Source organism: Suricata suricatta, chromosome 3, assembly GCF_006229205.1.
Source record: "Suricata suricatta isolate VVHF042 chromosome 3, meerkat_22Aug2017_6uvM2_HiC, whole genome shotgun sequence".
NCBI classification, from domain to species: domain Eukaryota; kingdom Metazoa; phylum Chordata; class Mammalia; order Carnivora; family Herpestidae; genus Suricata; species Suricata suricatta.
The window spans coordinates 103,443,607-103,466,009 of record NC_043702.1 but is presented as its reverse complement, the minus strand read 5'-3'; the positions used below and the strand labels follow the sequence as shown (position 1 = coordinate 103,466,009).

The 22,403-nt window shown below is 35.2% G+C and overlaps 1 pseudogene; it reads left to right on the top strand.

Annotated features, from left to right (window-relative positions):
• Positions 1-2,602: 2,602 nt before the first annotated feature.
• Positions 2,603-2,863, top strand: LOC115287049 (annotated as a pseudogene).
• The last annotated feature ends 19,540 nt before the right edge of the window (positions 2,864-22,403 follow it).

Genomic DNA, 22,403 nt, shown 5'->3' with positions numbered 1-22,403 from the left:
TTCATGATGACTGTACTGTTTTTTCCCGCAAATAACATTACACAAGAGTTCTAATTTCTCCATATCCTTGCTAACATTTCTGTTCTTTCTTCTTTTCTTTCTTGATAATAGTCATTCTAATAGGTAGGAGGTGGTATCTGACTGTGTTTTGATTTACATTTTCCTGATAATTAGTGATGTTGAGCATATTTGCATGTGCTTTTTGGTCATTTGTATGTATTTTTGTTGAAAAGTCTATCCAAATACTTATCCTATCTAAAAACGGCTCATTTTTTAAATTGGGTTGTTTGGTTTTGTTGATAAAGCAGAGAAATTCTTCATATATTCTAGATATGAATCCCTTATCATATACGTGATTTGCAAATATTTCTCAAATTTCATTGGCTGCTTTTCATTATATTGATTGTATTATTTGATGCATAGAAGTGTTAGAGGTTATGTTAAGCAATTTATCTCTTTCCATTTTTCTGCTGCTTTGTTGTATGCCCAGTAAATCATTCCCACATCCAATGTCATGTAACTTTTCCCCTATGCTTTTTTTTTGAGTTTATAGTTTCAGGTGTTACATTTAGGTCTTTGATCCATTTTGGATTCATTTTTGTATATGGTGTAAAGGAAAGGTCCAACTTTATTTATTTTGCATGTGGATATAAGGGTTTTCCCAACACCATTTTTTTTTTTTTTGCTCTTTCTCCATGAAAGGTTTTGGCCCTGCTATTATAAAATTAATTTGACCATGTGAAAATTTATTTCTGGATTATATTCTACTGCACTGGTCTAATCTACTTCACTCATCTCCAAGCCAGTACCACACTATTTTTTATTACTGTAGCTTTGTAATGAGTTTTGAAGTAAAAATGTGAGATCTCCATGTTTCTCTTTTTCAAGATAGTTTGGCTATTCAGTGTCCCTGGATGAATAGATCCCTTTAGGATGGATTTTTCCACATCAGGGGGCAAAAAAAATCATTGGAATTTTGATGGGGATTGTATTGAAAACATTATAGGATTTTGATAGGGATTGCATTTTACAGATATTGTTTGAATGCTATGAACATCATCCACTCTTAAGTCTTCCATCCCATACATATGGACAGTCTTTCCATTAATTTGCAACTTCTTCAATTTATTTCGGCTTCTTTAGCTTTCTGTGTACAACTTGTCATCTTCTTGGTTAAATTATCCCTTAGTATTTAGTTTTTTATGAATTTATATTAAATATAATTGTTTTGTTAATTAGCTTTCAAGTGGCACATTGTAACTATACAGAAATACGACTTTTCTTTCTGGACTAATTGTATGTCCTGAAATTTGGCTGCACTTTTTATCAAGTCTAACATCATATTGTACAATATTTAGGGTTTCCTACATATAAGATCATGTCACTTGTGAACAGACACGATTTTACTCCTTTTCCAGTTGGGATTAATTTTTACTTTTTTTCTTGCCTTTTTTTCTAGCTAGGACTTCGTAATATGTTGACTGGAATTCATGAAAGTCGATATCCTTGTCTTGTTTTTGCATAAAGAGGAAAATTTTTCAGTTTTGCATCATTGAGTCTGAGATTAGCTATGGGGTTTTCATATATGACCATTAAAACACTGAGGTACTGTTTTTATATATAACCGTTTTTTGAATGTTTTTCTATGAGTTTATTGAATTTTTTTTTCAAATGCTGTTATTGCATCAGTGAGATAATCACATGTGGTTTAATCTTCATTCAGTTAATGTAATTTTTACCAGAAATGACTAGTGGCTTTTAGCTTTTTATTATTTGGGAGGTTTTGATCACTGATTCAATTCCTTACTAGTTTTAGGTATGTCATACTTTCTATTTCTTCTGGATTCAGTTTTGAGAGGCTGCATTTTGCCCAAAATTTATCCATTGCATTTAGATTTCCTAATTTTTTAGTACACAGTTGTTCATAGTATTCTGACAATATCTTTTCTAAACTTATTTGAGTTTTCTTTGTTTCTTTTTTAGCCTAGCTAATGGTTTAGCAATTTTGTCAATCTTTTTAAGAACTAACTCTTAGTTTTATTTGTATTTTCTATTCTCTATTCTGGTTATCTCTGCTCTCAGTATTTTTTGTACTCTTTTTACTAGTCTCAGCTATAGTACATTCTTATTTTCTAGTTTCTTAAGGCAAACATTTAAGTTGCTGGTTTCAAGATCTTTGTTCTCTTTTAATACAAGCATTTATAGCTATACACGCCCCTTATCAGCACTGATATTCACTGCATCCCGTAAGTTTTATTACATTATGTTTTCATATTCATTTTTCTTGTCTTCTAAATTCCTTGTGATGTCTTCTCAGAGCCATTGTTTAAGGACATATTGTCTAATTTCCAAATCTGTTCAGACCTTCAGTTTTTCCTTCTGCTATCAATTTCTAATTTAATTCCATTTCGATTAGAAGGATACTTTGTTTTATTTCAAATTTTTAAAAACTATTAAGAATTGTTTAGTGACTACACATATGGTCTATCATAGGGAATATTCCACGTGTATTTGAGAAAAGTGTCTAATCTACTGCCATTGCGTGCAGTGTTCCCTAAATGTCTTTTAGGTCCAGGCTTTCTTGCAGTGATGACTTTCTCACAAGAACATGTCCCTCATGAAGGGCCTCCTCCACCTGTCCCCAGAAGATGAGAAGAGGAAACATCAGAAGGAATGCCTGGTGCCGAACCCCAGCTCCTAATTCATGGACATGAAATGCCCAGGATGCTGCAAAATCACCACTCTCTATAGTCATGCACAAATGATAGTTTGGTGGGTTGGCTGCTCCACTGTTTTTCACCAGCCTACAGGGGGAACAGTAAGGCTTATAGAAGGATGCTCCTCCAGATGGAAGCAGCCCTGAAACCACCCTGAGTCAAGATGAGTAGGAAACTATCCTAATAAACAGATTTTGGATTAAAAAAATGGTTTTTAGGACAAGCTTATTAATAGTGGCATTGATATCTTCCATATCTTTTTTGAACTTCTGTGTACTAGCCACTGTTTAAATTAGGAGATAGGAGCCTTCTACTACTACTATTGTAGAGCTTCCTATATTCACCTAAAATTGTGCCACTGTTTGCTTCAGACATATAAGAGCTCTGATATTTGGTGCATATGTGTCATAATTGTATCTTTTGAAGAAAGACACTGTCATCATTATGTAATAACCAAATTTGTGATTTATAGAGGATTTAATTACATTTCTTTTTTTAAATATTAATATAGCCACTCTTATTTTTGTTTGTTTACAATATTCATGGACTATCTTTTTCCATCATTTTATATTTAATCCACACTTTTCTTTAAATCAAAAGTGAGTTTCTTATAGATAACATATAGTTGGATACTGCTTTTTGTTGTTGTTGTTCATTCTTCTAATCTATGTCCATTAACTGGGGAATTTAATCCGCTTAAATTAAAGTGACTGATGATATGGAAGGACTTGCTCTTTTGTTTTGTTTTATTTATGACTTATATGTAGCTTTTTTTGTCCCTCTTGTTTTCTAGTTTTGCCTTCCCTGTATTCAAATTATTTTCTGTGATATATTCTACATTTTTTCCTTTGTGATTACCAAGGGATTATGTAAAATATCCTAAAGTTATAGCAATCTATTTTAATTGAATACTTAATTTTATCATATTTTAAAAAATATTTACATTTTTAAACTCCTGCTTCTTCCCCATTTTAAGTTATTTATGTCACAAGTTGCATCTTTATACACTGTACTCATTAATATAGATCTAAAATTATTTAGTGTACTTTTGTCTTTGAAATTCTATGAGAGAATAAAATATAGTTAAAATGTATAAAAATACAATTTTTATATTGGTACATATATTTACCTTTATCAGAGAACTTTATATTTTCATACAGTGTCTAGGTGCTGTCTACTATCTCTATTTCAACCTGAAGAACTCCCTTTAATGGAAACTGGTAATGAACTCTCTCTGATTTTATTTATCCTGGGAGTCTTAAGTTATTCATTATTTTGAAGGACACTTTTGCTAGATACAGACTTATTGGATTTCTGTTGCTTTCTTTCTCTCATCCCTTTAAATATTTCATCCCACTGTGGTCCACTGGCAAGATCTCTGCTGAGAAGTCCACTTTTGACCTTGTAGAGCCTCCTTTGTATATGACAAATCACTTCTCTTGCTGCTTTCAGGATTCTCTCTCTGTTAAGACTTTGGACAATTTAGATTACAATGTGTCTCAGTGTGAATCTCTTTTTTTCCTTACCTTCCTTTTGTTAGCTTCTGATATTATTATTTTTGTATTTGTCTCTACAAATTTGGAAACTTTTCACTAATTCCTTTTTCAAGTCAGTTTTCTGCCCTTTTCATGTTCTCTCCTTCAAAGACTTATATACACATATGAAGGTCAACTTGATGGTGCCCTATATGTCCCTTAGTTCTGTTCATGTTTCTTGTTTTTTCCTTTTGCTCCTCAGATGCAATGATTTCAAATGACTTGATCTCAATCCCCGGCCTGTTATTCTAAGTGCTCTAGTCTGCTGTTGAACCCCTCTAATCAATATTTTCAATTCAGTAATTACACTTTTAATCTTCAGAATTTTGGTTTGGTACTTTTAAAAAATAATTTCGATCTCTTTGCTTAAATTCTTATTTTGTTAATACTGTTTTTTGTAATATGTTCAGTTTCTGTTTTCTTTTAGCTCACTAACCATACTTAAGAAAGTTTTTCAAATTCCTTCTTAAATAAATCAGAAGGCTGAATTTTCTTAGGGTCAGTTCCTGATTAATTTTGTTTGTATAAGTGAGTGTTATTTCTCTGTTTTTTGTGAGTCATACAATATTTTGTTGAAAACTGGGCATTTTTAAAATAACTTTTCTCAAACTTTACAGTCTGGCCTTCACTAATCAGCCTGCCATAAATGTGCAGGGTCCTTTTAAATGACTGTGCAGAATGTATCTTCCCGTAATCTGTGTATGCATTGCTCCCCCCACAGTTCTCCAGTATATATTGCTATTTTTAAATGTCTTAATTTTCCTGAGAGTATTTATTATCTTTGTTTCTTCTCAGAACCTCAAGTGTTCTGTTGTATCCCTCTTCTTATACTTCTTTGTCCCCGACAAGCATGAATATGCAATCTCCTTGCATCTCTCTTCTACCTCAGTGATTTTCATTGTTTTAGCGGCCTTCATTCTGGTATTCAAACTGCCACCATTCTCATCAGTGTCCCAAGTTAGAAGGGAGAGAAACCATTCTCCTGGGCAGTTCTTAAGTAACCAGAATGTACAAGCAAGTTTCATTTCTGTTTTTCTGTCCTGTGGGAGAAGCCCGGGCCTGTGACCATGCCACATCTTGGGGGGAATGAATGGGGTGAGACTAAAGAGAGCAAACGTGCCAAGAGTCCTCTACCATGTTGAATGTGACTTTGTCACATTTAGGCAATTCCTTATGTGCTGTTGCTTCTTGACTGATATCTAGTGTTCCCACAAAATTACTTTGGTCTTTATGTTGTTTGTTTGGCATTTTCATGGAGAAATGAGGGCCTGGGGCTTCCTAGTCCACGATTTGCAGATGTCTTGTAGCGATACATTTAGATTCACTTCTCATCTCTTTTCATGAATATTCTATAGTTATTTTCTTTCCAGTTACCATGGGGATTACATATAGCACCCTAAAGTTAAAATTGTCGAATTTGAACTGATGCTAACTTAAGTGTAACCTCATACAAAAAACTCTACTTCTGTGTATCTCCAATCTGCAACCTCCCTTGTTTTTGTTACTTATGCAATCCATTATATCTTCATATATCATGCACTTAATATCACGGATATATAAACATTTTTATGCATTTGTCTTTTAAACTCTGTAGAAAATAAAAAGTATTAATAAGATATAAATTGCATTAATATAATATGCTACATAATATGAATATAATAGCATAATAACAATAACACTGACTTATATTTGTGTATGTTTTTACTGGAGAGTTTATATCTTCAGTTGTGTTGGAGTTACTGTCTAGTATCCTTTCACTTCAAACTAAAAAATTTTCTCTCATTTCTCATAAGACAGATCTATTGGTAATCAACTCCTTCAGTTTTTTGTTTATCCTGGAATATTTTGATTTTTTTCCTCAACTTTGAAGGGCAGATTTGATGGATATAGGATTTTTTTGTTTTCTGGAATATTTTTCCTTTAATGCTTTAAATAGATCATCCCACTGCCTTCTCCCCTCTAAGGAGTCTCATGAGAAATCAGCTAATAGACTTCCTGAGATCCTCTTGCATATGACAAGTTCCTCTCTCTCTCGTGACTTTCAGAATATTTCTTTGTCTTTGGCCATTTCATTATAATGTGTCTCCCTGTGGTCTCTTTTGTTTTCTTCCTATGCAGAGCTCATCACATGTCTTGCATTTGTAGGCTTAAACCCCTTAACAAATTTTGGTGGGTTTTGTCTATTATTCTTGAGGTAGTCTTTTTAGATTTATGATGTTTGTAAGGTAAGCAGTGTACAATGGATGGGGTTTGAAATTGCAACTTAAAGACTGATGTACTTGGAGGTCAGAGGACATTTAAACTAAATGATTTAACATGTTCATAAATTGGGATAAACATTAGAATGACTAATAATATGTAGTTATCACAGACAGGTAATTTTATAACAGTGCATGGTTGCAGGTTGAAATATCTGCACGTTCCAAACTTTGCAATATCTAAGTACCAAGACCACTTCAGGAGGTGAGCACAGTGTTAATCGACTACATGTTCTAGAATTCTTTTCCTTTTTTTTTTCAGGATAGGTTTAGAGATAAGTAACTACTTCAGAGATAAACCATTATTTTAAATTAGAATTGGAAAAGTGGAGAGGTGGAGAGGTTGGAGAGGTGGTATACAATATGTACACAGGCTCACCTAGTCAATTACCTTAACATCATAATATGAGGGATGCTGCCTTTATGCTCATTTCAGTCCATTTAGATCAGGGTTCATGGCAAGGAGGGCTTTGTTGGGAGAATTTGAAAACCCAATGGACATAAATATCTCTGAGATGTAATATTTCATTTCTGACAGTGGTAATATTTGGTGATATTTAGTGTAAGAGCCTGAACACATATTACAAACGTATTTCAGGATTCCAGACCTTGAAAATCCAGAAGGTCAGTGTCATAACTATTCAACTCTGCTTTGTAGCAAAAATTAAGCATAAACAATATGACAACAAACCAACTTGTCTGTGTTTCAGGACAACTTTACTTCATGAAACTAGCATCAGGCTAGATTTGGCTACTTAGCCGAGGTTTCTCAACTGATTCTGATTCTGAGCACCTGATTCTGAATATGAGGCTGAGGTCTGGGAAGGTGCATTGTGATCAGAGGGTCCAAATGACTTTTATGTACCCTTCAGTTTGGGAAACTATTGCACTATACCATGCTCCAAAAAAAAAATACGTAGGTCTTTTGTTATTCAGAACAGAGAGAGAAAGTATGTCTTGAGAGATTGGAGGTGAGAGGCAGCGTTCTGCAGCTCAGTCCTACAATCTTGCTGTAAGAGGAAAATTAACTAAAAGATAAGAAAGTTAAGATGAGAAACAGAGCAAGAGAAAAGTTTCCCACATTATAAGTGATGCAAACTCTTTGTCCTTTTTTCTAAATTTTGCAAAATATACTTGATTTAACAGATGTATAACAGCCTTCAACAACTTTTCAATTGAAGATTGGGTGGCAGAATTGCTAGAAGTTCCCTCCTGGCCATTGCCTGGAATGTTTCATCTCTTTACAAGAAAATACACAGTCTAAGGTTAACTGCAGGTCTACGTCTGAGAGAAAGGCTTGCCTGTCTACTTGAAATAAATAATGGCAGTATTCAAAAAGTTCATCTTCTTTCCTGCACAATTGACTGTCCTGCTTCTCCAGCATAACAAACACCTGCCACAAAAACCCTGGGGACCCTTCCAGGAATGTAAATGAATGGCACCATAAAGAATAAAACCCAGCACCCCCTTCCCAAGTGATTTCCCTAATCCTAAGGGAAACAATCAACCCACTGAGGGTTTCACTTTTTATTACTGAAACATGTATAGCCTGTGAGAAATGCCAGAGCCCAATGACCATGGATGACTTCCGATGTCTGACCCTATAGAATGCATTGCCATTCTTCATTGGACTCCTTCCTATAACTAAGACTTACATGAAGCAGTTAGAAAATACCCTGTATTGGTTTAACTACTGTGGTTTCCACAGCATAGAATATTCATTCCTCTCTGTTCTATAAATGTATGATACTCTACCAGTTGTTATGCACAAAGTCACAAGGGAATCACCTCTCCTCTGACTGTAAGTGATTGCTAATGATAGAGGTAATAGAGCTGAACCTACCATTGTGTCTTATAACTTCTGATGTGCAATTCACTTATCAATGTGGTTGCGGTATTTACATGAAGTAATGCATATACAGTCAATAATTAAGCAGTTGCTCAACAAATGTAGCAATTGTGTTCAAGAAATTGGCTATTGAGGAACGGGGATGGCTCAGTCAGTTTAAGCATCCAGCTCTTGATTTCTCTGATTCTGAGATCAAGCCCCTCTTCAGGCTGAGCATGGAGCCTGCTTGGGATTCTCTTTCTTCCTCTCTGTCTGCCTCTTCCCCGCTCGTGCTATCTCTCTCTATCAAAATAAATAAATAAACATTAAAAATTGAAATCATTAAAAAATCATTGACTATTAGTAGCAGATAGATAGATAGATAGACAGACATATAGAACCTGGAGGTTATGTGAGATTTTAGTCAATAAGCAGAGATAAAGGAAAGGTAAAAGAAACCAGAATTGTAAATTAGAACTTATTAGCTTTGTAACATTAGTCAAATAATTCCCTCACATAAATGTTTTCTCAACTGTCAAAGAGGGAATAGAACCTGTTCTGGCTTTGTCTGTTTTGAGGATCAGAGGGGGGTGATGTGAAGATTCTTAGACAAAATATATTACTCCATAAATTTAAGCTGTTATGAAGATATTAGACATCAGATATGGGAATGTGGATATGCTGTGTCAAAGGATGCTAAAAGGTGCTAGCCCTTTGCCCAGCTTGTTTCGTTACTGTTGTTGTATTTAAGGTTTTTAGTTTCATATCATCTTAAGGAAAATTTAGGAAAAATATGGATCCAAATCATGACAATGATACATTATTACAACTCATACTTAAATCAACAGATAAGTTTCTAGTCTCTCTTAGTCTGTTGTAAGTAAAATTGTTTCTCCAGCCTAGCAAAGCTTCTGATTTAATTTATGGACAAAATGGATCCAAATCATGACAATGATACATTATTAAAACTCTTATACTTAAATCAACAGATAAGTTTCTAGTCTCTCTTAGTCTGTTGTAAGTAAAATTGTTTCTCCAGCCTAGCAAAACTTCTGATTTAATTTATGTGGCCATGTTAATAGAGTGATAATTTGCACACATCTTCAAAGTGACACAGAAGTCTTTCTAGCCTTCAGATACATGTAAAAGAATGAACTCTATTACCCTAAAGCTCATGCTTGTAATAAAAACACTGCTGTCATGTCTTAGATACATTTCAAAACTTTGTTTACCCAATGGGCAAGTGGCAATTTCTAATAGGGAAACATTTGCACAGAACGACAAAGAACAAGAACAACAAATTCATACAGGAAGAGGAGAAAGTTGCAGGCAGTATCCAAAAAGTTTGGCATGCCTATCAGAGAAAGAGTAGCATTTTTATATGGTAAAACAAAAATTGCAGCAAAACGTGCTTTTACATTTTTTGTGCATAAAAATCACACCACAATATGTAATTTTATTAATTAAAATGTAATAGATCTATAGCTTCTGATAAAAACTAAAATTAAATTAATAATCTTCAATTAATTATGCTTGATGATTTCAATTGTATATGACTATTTTCATATAAGATCTGTGTTCCAAAATGTAATATGGACTCCTGACTTGCTGAATAAGAAATGCACCAGACAGGTTTTTTACCTTTCTTAGAGTCCCAGATGAATTCTCATAACTGGGAATATTGTGGGAATGAGAAAGATTTATAACTCAAGATGACAGAAAATATTAATCTTTTAATTAATTAATCTCTAGTCTCTGAAAATGTCCATGCTTGAAAAGAACAGTTCTCTTTCTGTCTTTTCCTTCCTTCTTTTTCTTTCTCTTTCTTTTTTTCTTTCCCTTTCTTTCTTTCTTTCTTTCTTTCTTTCTTTCTTTCTTTCTCTTTCTTTCTTTCTTTCTTTCTTTCTTTCTTTCTTTCTTTCTTTCTTTCTTTCTTTCTTTCTTTCTTTCTTCTTTCTTCCTTCCTTCCTTCTCTCTTTCCTTCTTTCCTTTAAGAAAGAGGAGAGAGAATGTTTGCATGAGAGATGCAGAGAGAGAGGAAGAGATAGAGAATCCCAAGCAGGCTCTGTACTATCAGTACAGAGCTCAGTGTAGGACTCAAACTCACAAACCAAGAGATCATTACCTTAGACAAAATCAAGAGTTGGTTGCTTAAGCGACTGAGCCACTGAGGTGCCACTTGAAAAACAATGATCCAGGGCACCTGGGTGGCTCAGTCTGTTAAACCTCATGATCTCACATTCGTGGGTTCGAGCCCCGTGTTGGGCTCTGTGCTGACAGCTCAGAGCCTGGAGCCTGCTTCAGATTCTGTCTCCCTCTCTCTCTGCCCCTCCCCCTCTCATGCTCTGTCTCTCTCTGTATCAAAAATAAATAAAACATTAAAATTTTTTTAAAAAGCAACGATCTAATGTAGCATTTGAACAATGCTCTTTCCTCTGCATACATGTATACACTTACATCTTCACAACCTAAAGTTTAGCAATTTATTCCTGAGGTAACCTAATTAGCAAGAATATGTTTACATGTCTTTATGTTTTCATTAATCTATATTTGACTGCTTCATGGAAACTAGTTTGCTTTAATGTCACAAGAGACAGATGAGAGAGGTGAGGTAGAAAATGTATTCAACCAGATGTTGCTCCAATTGCTCTGAAGCACAAATAATAAAGCAGGGTCCAGGGTCGGGCTTCTGGAGCCCTCTGACATTTATTTGCTATGTGATTTTAGATAATTTCGCTAAGCCTCTGCTACTCATCTGTAAGTGATGACACTTAGTGTACAGAAATCTCAGAACAGTACAGTGAACAAGAATTGAACAATATCCATGTCAGTAACTTTAGCATAATTTATGATGCATAAAATTAAAGCAGGGCATATGATGATGGTGACAATGATGGTGAGAGTGATGATGACAAAGATGGCACACTGATAACAGGTAATAAAGGTGATAATAGTTGTATCTGTGCTTACAATCTCATTAAGAACAAACTATCTTTTTAAAAATCTTTTTAATATTTATTTATATTTGAGAGACAGACAGAGCACGAATGGGGGAGGGGCAGAGAGAGAGACCGAGACACAGAGTGTGAAGCAGGCTCCAGGCTCTAAGCTCGACGGGGCTCGCACACAACAAACTGCTAGATCATGACCTGAGCTGAAGTCAGACGCTCAACCGACCGAGCCACCCAGGCGCCCCCGGAATAAACTAACTTGACTTGAAGAGTCAGGAAAACAAAGTGTTCAGCCATAGAAATAAGTGACTTCAAAACAACTGGCTCCAAATATAGCAATTTGTAAAAAGTAGTATTAAGAGTGTTGTTTCCATTTGGGTCATTATTTTCATGGAAAACAAATTTTTTTGTCAGTGTTCAAAATAAAGTGCCAGTAAAAAATAAATCATTTAAATTATTCTCTGGGTTTCTTGTTAAGTATAAATCTCTAATTTAACAATTTTACCAATAGAAAGAAAGGTTATTACATTTTGTATCAATAAAAAAATTTGATTATAAATAGCTTTGTATTAAAAGTATGTATATAGGTGTACCTGGGTGATTCAGTCACTTAAGCATCAGCATGAGCTGATTTCAGCTCAGCTCATGATCTCATGGTGGTGAGATTGAATCCCTCCATTGAGCTCTGCACTGGGTGAGGAGCCTGCTTAAGATTCTCTCTCTCCTTCTTTCTCTTCCCCTCCTCCACTCGTGCTTTTTCCCTCAAAAAAAAAAGTATGTGTATAAATAATTTATTTACTTTTCAAAATAAATCTCGATAAATCTTTGTGCTTAGATACCCTTTCTTAAGAACAGTATAGGTGAGGTGTGATAGGGTAGCTCAGGTTAGGCGACTCGGTATTGGCTGAGGTCGTGAGATCGAGCCCCACTTCGGGCTCCATTTGCTGCACGTGGGTCTCCTTGGCACTCTCTCTCTGTCCCTCCCTCTGCTCACACATGTGTTCTCTCTCTCTTTCTGAAAATGAATAAACATTTTAAAAAATAAATGTAAAAAAATTAACAATATAGGTGGAATATCTAGAATGCTTTAAATTTTTATATTCATAAATAATGTTGAATAATTCTGTATCTTTTGCATAGATTCCTAGAAATAGAATTTTGGAAAATAAACATCTCAAATATTTATACTCATACCTGTCTATTTAACATCTATTTATCAAAATTATACCTGAAATAAGTGCACAAATTTGCACTACCACCATGAAAATATTACTTTCACAATGAACACATTTGAATTTTTTAAATGTGTATTCCATATGTGAAAAAATATATCATCCTGGATATACATTTCTAAGCTCTTAAAAACTGTAGAAAGATTGAGTAAGAGATAAATTTTGAGAGACAGAGACTGCAGACTCATTGAGATTGATATATGATTGTTAGTTCTTCACTTTCTTTTCCAATTGTTCTTAATTTTGCCCCTTTTCCTTTGTATTTTGGGAATCTATTTCCAAGCATCTTCATTATGTGGCAATTTGTACTTCAGATGAGTGTTTTATATTACATTGCATCTCAAGGAATACTGTATTTAATCTTGCAGGTACACCACTGTGTTAATTTTGACAAGTAACATTTCAGCCAGTAATGTGACAGTCTTTGTTTCAATTACCTTTAATTGAATCTAAGTAAGCATTGAATTCAGTGTAGAAATATATGGATACAAACATTTCCTCAATGCTGTCAGTGTTGAATTCATCCTTTTAAAGTAAAACTGGCTGAAATGACTGTTTGCAGATATAAAATCCAGTTGATACAAGTCTTTATCAAACACAGAGGAGACAGAAGTTTTAAAAACAAGTTCACTCATGGCATCAATTATTTTGTTCTCTTCCTTGGTCATAACAATGCCTCATTTGTCCAGGAGTGTTACAGCATGATGTGGACCGTAAAAGTTAATTTTTTGGAGAATGGAAGCTTCATATTTTAGGCAAAATAACTTTTGATATTTTCATTATTTTTGATAAGTCTTTATATATGCATATTATGTCTCTCTGCTTTAATAAGCAGTGCTGTTGTTTTTTGTAGAAAGGTAGCAGATGATTATAGAAAGTAAAAGGGTTTTGGATTAATTACACATCAATATTGATTCCATTTTATTTGCCAATTTTATATATTTGGAAGCTGTTCAACATTTTCAAGACCTTGGGTTTCCTCATCTGTTAAAAGGATAATGATTATATTTCACAATGTGAATATTAGTGAGGCAGTGACTGTAAGGGACTTGATGCGGACATGGGAATATAGTAAATGTTCAGTAAATATCATTTACTTTACCTTTTGATTCATTTTCTCTTATCTCTGAACATCAAAAGAATATGTTGCCCATCCAATGCCCCTAATGAATATTTTATTACTGATTCACATCATTCCTGGGGAACTAACCCAAGCTCCTGGAGAAAGTAGCAAATCAAGGAGGTCTATACCACTCTTTCCATTACCTCAAATGCTCTTTAAAAATGTGCATGTTTTAAACTGCCTCTGAAGCATTTTGAACATGAGATATGAAACAGGAAAGGATGGATGAGGTATCTGGTAAACTCCATTGCTCTGCCCATCTGCATGCTGAACATACACGCCCGTGTATTCTTCCACAGGGGTAGAAGTAGCATTCCCTTCCAGGACATCCAACCCAGCACGACCTTTGACCATTACTCTAACAGTGACCCTGCTTGAAAATGGACCAAAAGATGCTGTCTGATTCAGCGATAGAGTAAGAAATGAGGTATGGTGAAGGTGTCTGTTGTTTATAAATGTGGCACTAAAAACTCTACAATTTTCATATAGTTTTTACAACTTTCACATAGTAGGTGTAAGTGCCCAAATGACTGCGTCAAATGTCTTGTCATCTAAGTGTTCTCTCTTAAGATGCACAATTGTTCTCTTTCTTCACACACGTGACAACTCACAATGGATAAAGTTTAAGCAAAGTAAGAAAGAGATATTCTTTTGAATTGTTCATTCCTTAAATAATAAAAATAATCAAACTATTGAACACAACAAATCCTGCTAATTTCACTTTAGACACTGTGTGTAGCAATTGCAAAGACTAACATGTTCTTTAATTTTCTTGGGGCATCTGGGTGGCTCAGTCATTTAAGCATCTGACATCAGTTCAGGTCATGATCTCATGGTTTGCTAGATCTGGAGCTTGCTTCAGATTCTGTGTTTCATTTTCTCTCTGCCACTCTCGGAAGTGTGCTCAGTCTCTCTCTGTCTCTCAAAAATAAATAAATGGAAAAAAAATTTTTAATTTTCTTGATGTTACCACTGTAGTATATGGTTTGCATACATTCTTTACTTTTCACACAAATACTCTTCCAAAATAGTGACAAATCTGCTGACTCTACATGTGAGTAAAACTGAAACTTGGAGAAATTAGTTTCTTGTCAATGTCTCAGGGCTATCAATCTGTTATGTTGAAATTCTCACCTACTCCTTTTTCTTAATCATCTGTATTTTCTCAAAATAAGATGACCAAGACAAAGGAACAGGTAAATTCTTTAAAACCACTTGTCAACTTACCAAAAAAGAAATATATTTAAAATGTATTTTTAAAAATATGTTTCAAACAGTCCTATTTTAAAGGAATTTTGTAGAGATCTTCCCAACTTAAGGAAAATAGATCCTTTTCCCATTTTACCCACTCCTAGCAATAATAGCAACAACCGAAATCTATAATGATAGAAATTACATTTGGAAGTCACTGGATTTAAAAAAACAAAAGATCTGGTCCTCTAAAATATCTATCATTTTTATTTTCTAGAAGAAACACACAAAGAGATCTTAGACATAGAAAAGATAAAAATAAAAAAAAAATCAATAGAGGAACATTTTTTAAGGCCAGATAATATTTATGCTATTCAAAAAAAGAGGAAATAAATTGTTTGTATGAATATTTTTCTATAAATTGCCATTGAATATGTGTTAACTAGACTTATCTGGAATATTGTAATTGTTTCTAAACTTGACTTTTTAAAGGTAGCTTTCATAAGCGCGTGCACGCACGCGCATGCGCACACACACACACACACACACACACACACACACACACACAATATAGCTTGTTTAAGGAAACTATGTTTTGAAAATTTTGCCTCTTTATGGCTAGACTGTGAAAAAGAAACCTCATGGGACACTGATAACCATATTCATATATTTGAAAGATTATCAGGTTTAAAATATATACATTGCAAGCTGTTCTAGACTCTGGGGGTAAAATAGCATCATTAAGCAGACAACGGGGTCGAGTTCCATATACGCAATTTCAAATCATTTTGAGCTGTCCAACCACGGATGCTGTGTCCTGATGAAGTCAAATCCCCATGCCTGGGTGGGTTTGGATCAAGGTAAAGTTAACTTGAGATGATATTGAGGAAGATTAGATTAGATTGGATTAGATAACATGCTTACTGAAAATGTAACTTATTGCCATGACCGATTGGCTACTTGACAAAGGTAATTCATGCCAGGGTGGGTAGAGTGATGTTCCAGTCACAGAAAGGCTTCAATCTGGACAATTTGTCTATTCAGAATGTGACTTTTTCCCTTGGGCTATACTATTTTAATCGAGAGTTCTATTTATACAAAATTTTTAATGAAATGAAATCAATACCACCTTTCATTAAGTGAGCTAAAGATGCACAATATGAGATTTGCATCGGATTCCATATTTAGTTCCCTTTCAGACTTCACTTTGGCACCTGCTCATCAAAAAGTGATCTAATCTTTAATATTCCATTAATCCAATCATCAATCTTTTGCTCTCCTTCCAGTAGAGAGAAATGGGGCTTGGGTTTAAAGGACAAAGAGAATAGAGGCATATAGAATTTAGTTTTCATGTGGGAGGTGGCTTTCAGAAGGAATATTTCTGGCACCAGCTTAATTAAAAAGATCTGGATATAAAATATTAAAGTACATTATCATTTATAATGGTGTGAAGGATTTATGAAGTTCATTTTTATTTTGTTGTTCAGCAAATATTTACTTAACATGAAGCATTTGACAATCACTCAGCTTAATTCTTGGAATTAAGGAGGATACAGGGGGGCACAATTAGCAGACAAAGAAACAGAATTATGTCAACAGTGTTACATTAAAGGTCCTTAGTGGACTGTAAGAGAATAGAGAGGTTTAACTGAGAGTCAGGTAAGCTGGGTAAAAGAAAGAATTATGATAGAAAAGAAAAAGAAAAAGAAAGTCATAAGGAGAACACAGTGAAATTATGTAAGACCAGGGAAGTTTTTTTTTTTTTTTTAATTTTGGGGGAGGTTTTGTTCTTTTTAATTTTTAAAGTTTGAGGGGCATCTGGGTGGCTCAGTCGGTTAACTGTCCAGCTTCAGCTCAGGTCACGATCTCACGGTTCATGGGTTCGAGCCCCACATCGGGCTCTGTGCTGACAGCTCGCTCAGAGCCTGGAGACTGCTTCGGATTCTGTGTCTCCCTCTCTCTCTGACGTCCCCTGCTCGCGCTGTCTCTGTCTTTCAAAAATAAATGAAGAACATTTTAAAAAATTAAAAAAAAATAAAGTTTGTGAAAATTCAGATTCTTGAGATAATGTGTAGGAAAAACAGTCACCTACAAAGTGGCCATGCTATAGGGATCCCTGCCTGAGGCAATATCGCACCTGAATTTCAGTGCTTTCTGGTCATAAGAGTCAAAAGTCTAAACAAAAGTATCATAATGACACATGGAGATTTATAGAGGTGGTTTGGCTTAGTTTTGGTGTGGTTGGGTTTTGTTGGGGGGAGGAAGGGGGTTACAATAAATAAATATGGTCCATCATTTAGTGTCTCCACTCCATTTGGTCTTCCTGTTTGTGGACAGTGCACAAACATGCACCACCGCAGTGAACCCATGTGGCAGGGCTGGGGGCTGCCTGTGCAAAGCACTGCCAATACCAGCTACGGCATTTGCTTCCCTGGCAGCTTGAGGCGAAGGTGCTGCAAATTCAAGTCGGAACAGCAGGGTGGTCAGGAAGAAAATATGCCACATATCCGTGGGAGAAAAGATTGGATGGTCAAGAGGGGTAAGCTCTACCACAGCAAAGCAAAACAAGCAGCAGGTGCCATGGCAGTAAATAATACATTGCTAAGTAGAACTCCAAGGGTAACACAAGAGTCCATGTTGGAATTTGAGTTCAGGTTTTATGGAAGTATCTGGGGGCACCAGCGTGAATTCTGGCAGGCTTTATAACAGATATTCCTGCATTCCAAGAGAAAAGTGTCAAATGTTTCTTGAAGTGCCAGTCTTGGACTCTGATTGATGTGTGATTATTGTTATTATTACCACTCAGCCGGTTTCAAAGGCTAATTTAGCAGGACAAATTGGACAGTCTTGCTCCCATGTCCCACCTTCTAGAAGGGAAATGATGAGATTAATAATGGTGTCCAACAGCTAGTCCAGCCTCCTGGTGGGAGATGCTGATAGGACGGTGGCGGGAGGGGGGGCAGCATGTTGGAGTAGGCTAGGTGAAGGGTGTTAAGTTTATACTGCACCTCTCTTCTAGAAATTTCATGGTACCTTTGTTTTTATTTGCTGAGCTGGTTTTCTGGTTTTAGTGACTGATGTCTGTGTGCGAAGAAATAAACGGTAGTTTATGATAGCTGTAAGAATTCATAGTTGAAACACAAACAACACTAAACTGCTAATCGCAGAATCATAGTTTAGTGAAAATTTCTGTTAACTAACAGCATTTCTAGGTGTTTATCTGTAGTTGCAATTGTATTTCTCATAAATCCCCAAACAAGGGACGTATGCAGATTAAAGGCAATGTTAGTGGTAAAAGGTAAATCTGCCTGAGCTTAGAGATGTATTGACCCATATTTGCATGATTACTAATCCAAATAAAAAACAAATATTACTACATAAATATCTACATATAAATTGCACTTGACTCAATGTTTATTAAATGTTTCCTTTATGTCTTCTTTACACTAAATAAATGTACAATTATATCATGCTACTTTTTACCTTTGTAAGATTTAGTAATTTGGCAACTAGTTGGTTAATTAACATTTAATAAATATTGATTCAGGCATTGAGTACATTGTTTAAAAAAATTACCCATTCTTTTCCTAAAGCAGTTTGCAGTCTGGCACATTAAACTTATATGCATGAAATATGAAAATATACAATTATTTAGACTGTGTTGTGCTTTTATTGAGATGGCACCCAAATACCCATTTCGGAACAGGAAAGCCATAGGGATTTGGAAAAGCAATAGTTCAGGGTCTACCTAAGTCATCCTCTGGAAGGAATAGTTCAGTGATGAGTCGTAATGAATGAATAAGGTCTGGATAAGCAGAGAGGTTAGTTTTGCTACACAAGAGGACAAAAGCCAACCAGAGAGGTGGGAGTGACTGTAACAAAACAAAAAATGGAGAGATGAACATTCTCCACCGGTGAATGTTTTCTACCGCAAGATGGAGCTAGGCAGGTAGACTGGCTCTGGGATGGGAAAGGCATTGAGTAACAGGCAGAGACTATACAGTTGTTTTCAGAAAGTGTGTCAGTTCTGAGGTTTCTTTGCATATGTGGTCATTTATCAAAAATGTTAACAATTTTAGAATTGTCATATAGAAAAGGGAGCTGTGGATGACAAGGACATGTACCAAATGTTATTTTGCAATTTCTAAATAGACAATTAGACAGGCAGACAGACAGGTAGATGGGTATATCCGTAGATAGATGTAAATATTACATAGATAAAACCACAATAATCTATTTGCTGCTGACAGCGAGTAATTGGTTTCCCAATCAAAAAATAAGGTTTGCTTCTGGGGTCTTCCTAGTGTGTATTCTATTAGTGTGGTTTAGACTTATTTCTTAAATATTTGTGCAATATTTTCATGATTGTGGATCAAAGTCCTTCCAACATCGATAGCTTTTCCCCTATGTGAGCACTTATTTGGGGGATCTGTAGATATGTGACTGGCCTCAGAGTGCACAACTGAATGTCCTCCATCAATTTTCCAAGAAGAAGAAACAGAAGCACTACAAACTGATGGGACAAAGTACATGGAGCCAACTACACAAATTATAAAATAAGATCCCAGTTTAATTTATTTTCATGTAAAATGTATATATTTTAATTAGAAAGAGGAATTAGACACCTCAGCAGCCTGTTCCCATCCCAGACTTTCTAGTTGCCTTCTCTTCTGCTCTAACACGTCTTTGATCACACAGATCACATTCCAGTGGGGAGGATATAATGCAAACTAGCCCTTGCTTTAAAAAAAATAAACACCACTAAATACATTTTTCTCTTGTTCCTTTTTATCCAATCACAATTTAAAAGTTAAAAAAAATGACTTACTAAGAGAGTGAAGGATAACCCTAGGAATCTCCAGACTTCATCAGCTCTCCTTTACATTTTGATCTCCCTAGTGGCACACTCTCATTTTGTAATATTTTACTAAATCAAAAACATTACAGATAGCACTTACATAAATACCAAGGTCTTTGTCTATGGCCGTCAACAAAATGAACAAGCTGGTTTTTTTTTGTTTTGTTTTGTTTTAAGGTTTTCATATAGTACAAGGGTCAAAAATTATAATTTATGTACATAGTACAAAAATCTGTAGAACTTTGATTTCTTCCCCAATTGTATCTGAGGTGCCAAGAATGTATATTTTGTCCTGAATATGATAGTTTGACATGGTGGCCTGGATGTCACAGAGTGTAAATGTGTAATCAGTCCTTGACCTGTTTAAGCTCCAGATTTCCCCTTTTCTAAAATGGAAATAGAATTTACTCCACAAGGTTGTGGTAATGTTTAAATGAGACCCATAAACAGAAAGACTAGCACAGTCCTTGGCACAGAGTGTCAACATTTTTATAAGTGCTAATCCTTCCACAAAGAGTGCCACATGGTCACTAAAGTACGCAACAGATATAGTGTTTTAATAATCGCCGTGTCACATTCCTCAAATGATTATCATCAAGGGCTTGTTAATCATTTCAGCCTGTTTCAAGCTTCTTTTTAGGACCTGCAATGGCCAGTTCCATCATTACCGTCTGGTTTGAGCCATAAATCATTTTATACAAGAAACCAGCTGTGCTTCACCAAAATGGTAATCACCGTTGAACTTTACCGAATTGAGACAAAGTACACACTGAACACTTATTACCAGCTAGTTTTCAGCCTGACCTGAACAAGGCTTGTCACATTTACCCTGTCAATAATCTTGACAAAAGTTGATTGTGCCAAATTGTAACTTATAATGGTAAAATTTCAGTCATTGTGACAGGCGGTGGTGAAATAGTTTTTGAGCAGCAGGAATTTCCTGATGGCTCAGAAATCAGACCATGTATATATTATAAGGAAAGGCTCAGAGAGGCTGACTGGCTCTAGGTCTGCAAGCTATAACACGTCGAGGAAAGATCAAATTTGCCAACAAACCCCCAACTGGATTTATAGGAGAGTCTTATTTAAACCAGAATACTCCTTCAGAAATGTTGGAGAGTTGTGTTATTTCCAGCAAATGATCCATTGGTACACCCTCTCCAAGCATCCCTTTACCTACTAACTCATGATACTTCTAAAGCCAATTTAGTAATAAGAAAGCTGCTTGGCATTATTGGAAAATTTGGCAAAAGATAGTAAGTACTGTCAAGGAATAATTCTCTTCTGCTAGGGGGAGATATGGTGAACTTTTCCAGGAGGTTGTGTCTCAAGCTTTTCACAACACACATGCTTCTCAGATTCCAGTTCTTTAACCCTCCACTGTAGTAACTGGTGCTCCAGTCAAAGTCAATTTTTGCTTGTGTGGATTTTCCTAATCTGTTTTCTATTAGAGACCATCCTTTCCTATGATGATTCATTCCTGGAGGTGTCAATATTATCAGTAGACTTAAATGACTGTCACTGCCCTAGAAAAGTTCAAGCTAGGAGACACTGTATTTATGTCCATTAAGCTTGTTTAAGTTTTTTATTTTAATTCCAGTATAGTTGACATACAATGTTAAATTCATTTCAGGGGTACAACACTGTAATTCAACAATTCTGTACATTACTCACAGCTCGTCATGATAAGTGTACTCTTTAATCCCCATCATCTACTTTAACCATCTCCCACCCTCTTCCCTATCCATCCCCCCACTGCCTTCCCTCTAGTAACCATCAGTTTGTTCTCTGTAGTTAGGGGTCTGTTTTCTAATTTGTCTCTCTCTTCCTTTACTTGTTTGTTTTGTTTCTTAAATTCCTCATATGAGTGAAATCATATTATGTGGTTTTCTCTGACAAACTTATTCTGCTTAGTATAATAATCTCTAGATCCATTCACATCATTGCAAATAGCAAGATTTCATTCATTTTTAGTGTTGAGTAATTTTCTCTCTCTATATATATATATACATATATTTGGTATACATATTCTGTATGTACATAGGTATGTATGTATATGCCATATCTTCTTTATCCATCCATCTATCAAGAAAACGTGGATTGCTCTCATAATTTGGATATTGTAAATAATATTTTACACATTACATGTATATGATAATAGATATTATTGTAAATGAACATAGGGTGAACACATCCCTTTGAATTGGTGTTTTTGATTCTTTGAGTAAATACCCAACAGTGTGATTATAAGGTAGTTCAATGTTTAACTTTTTGAGGCACCTCCATACTGTTCTCCAAAGTGGCTGCACCAGTTTGCATTCCCACCAGCAGTCCAAGAGGGTCTCCCTTTCTCCACTTCCTTACCAACATGTGTGGTTTCTCATGTTGTTCATTTTGGCCATTCTGACTGGTGTGAGGTGATATCTCGTTCTAGCTTTGATTTGTATTTCCCTGATGATAAATGATATTGAGCATCATTTCATGTCTCTGTTGGCCATTTGGATGTCTTCTTTGGAGAAATGTTTGTTTATGTCTTCTGCCTATTTATAAATTGGATTGTTTTGGGGTGTCAAATTGCATAAGTTCTTTGCCCATTTTGGATACTAACCCTTTATCAGATATATCATTTCAAATGTCTTCTCCCATTCCATTTGTTGTCTTTCTGTTTTTCTGATTATTTCCTTCACTGTGCAGAAGTTTTTTGTTTCTT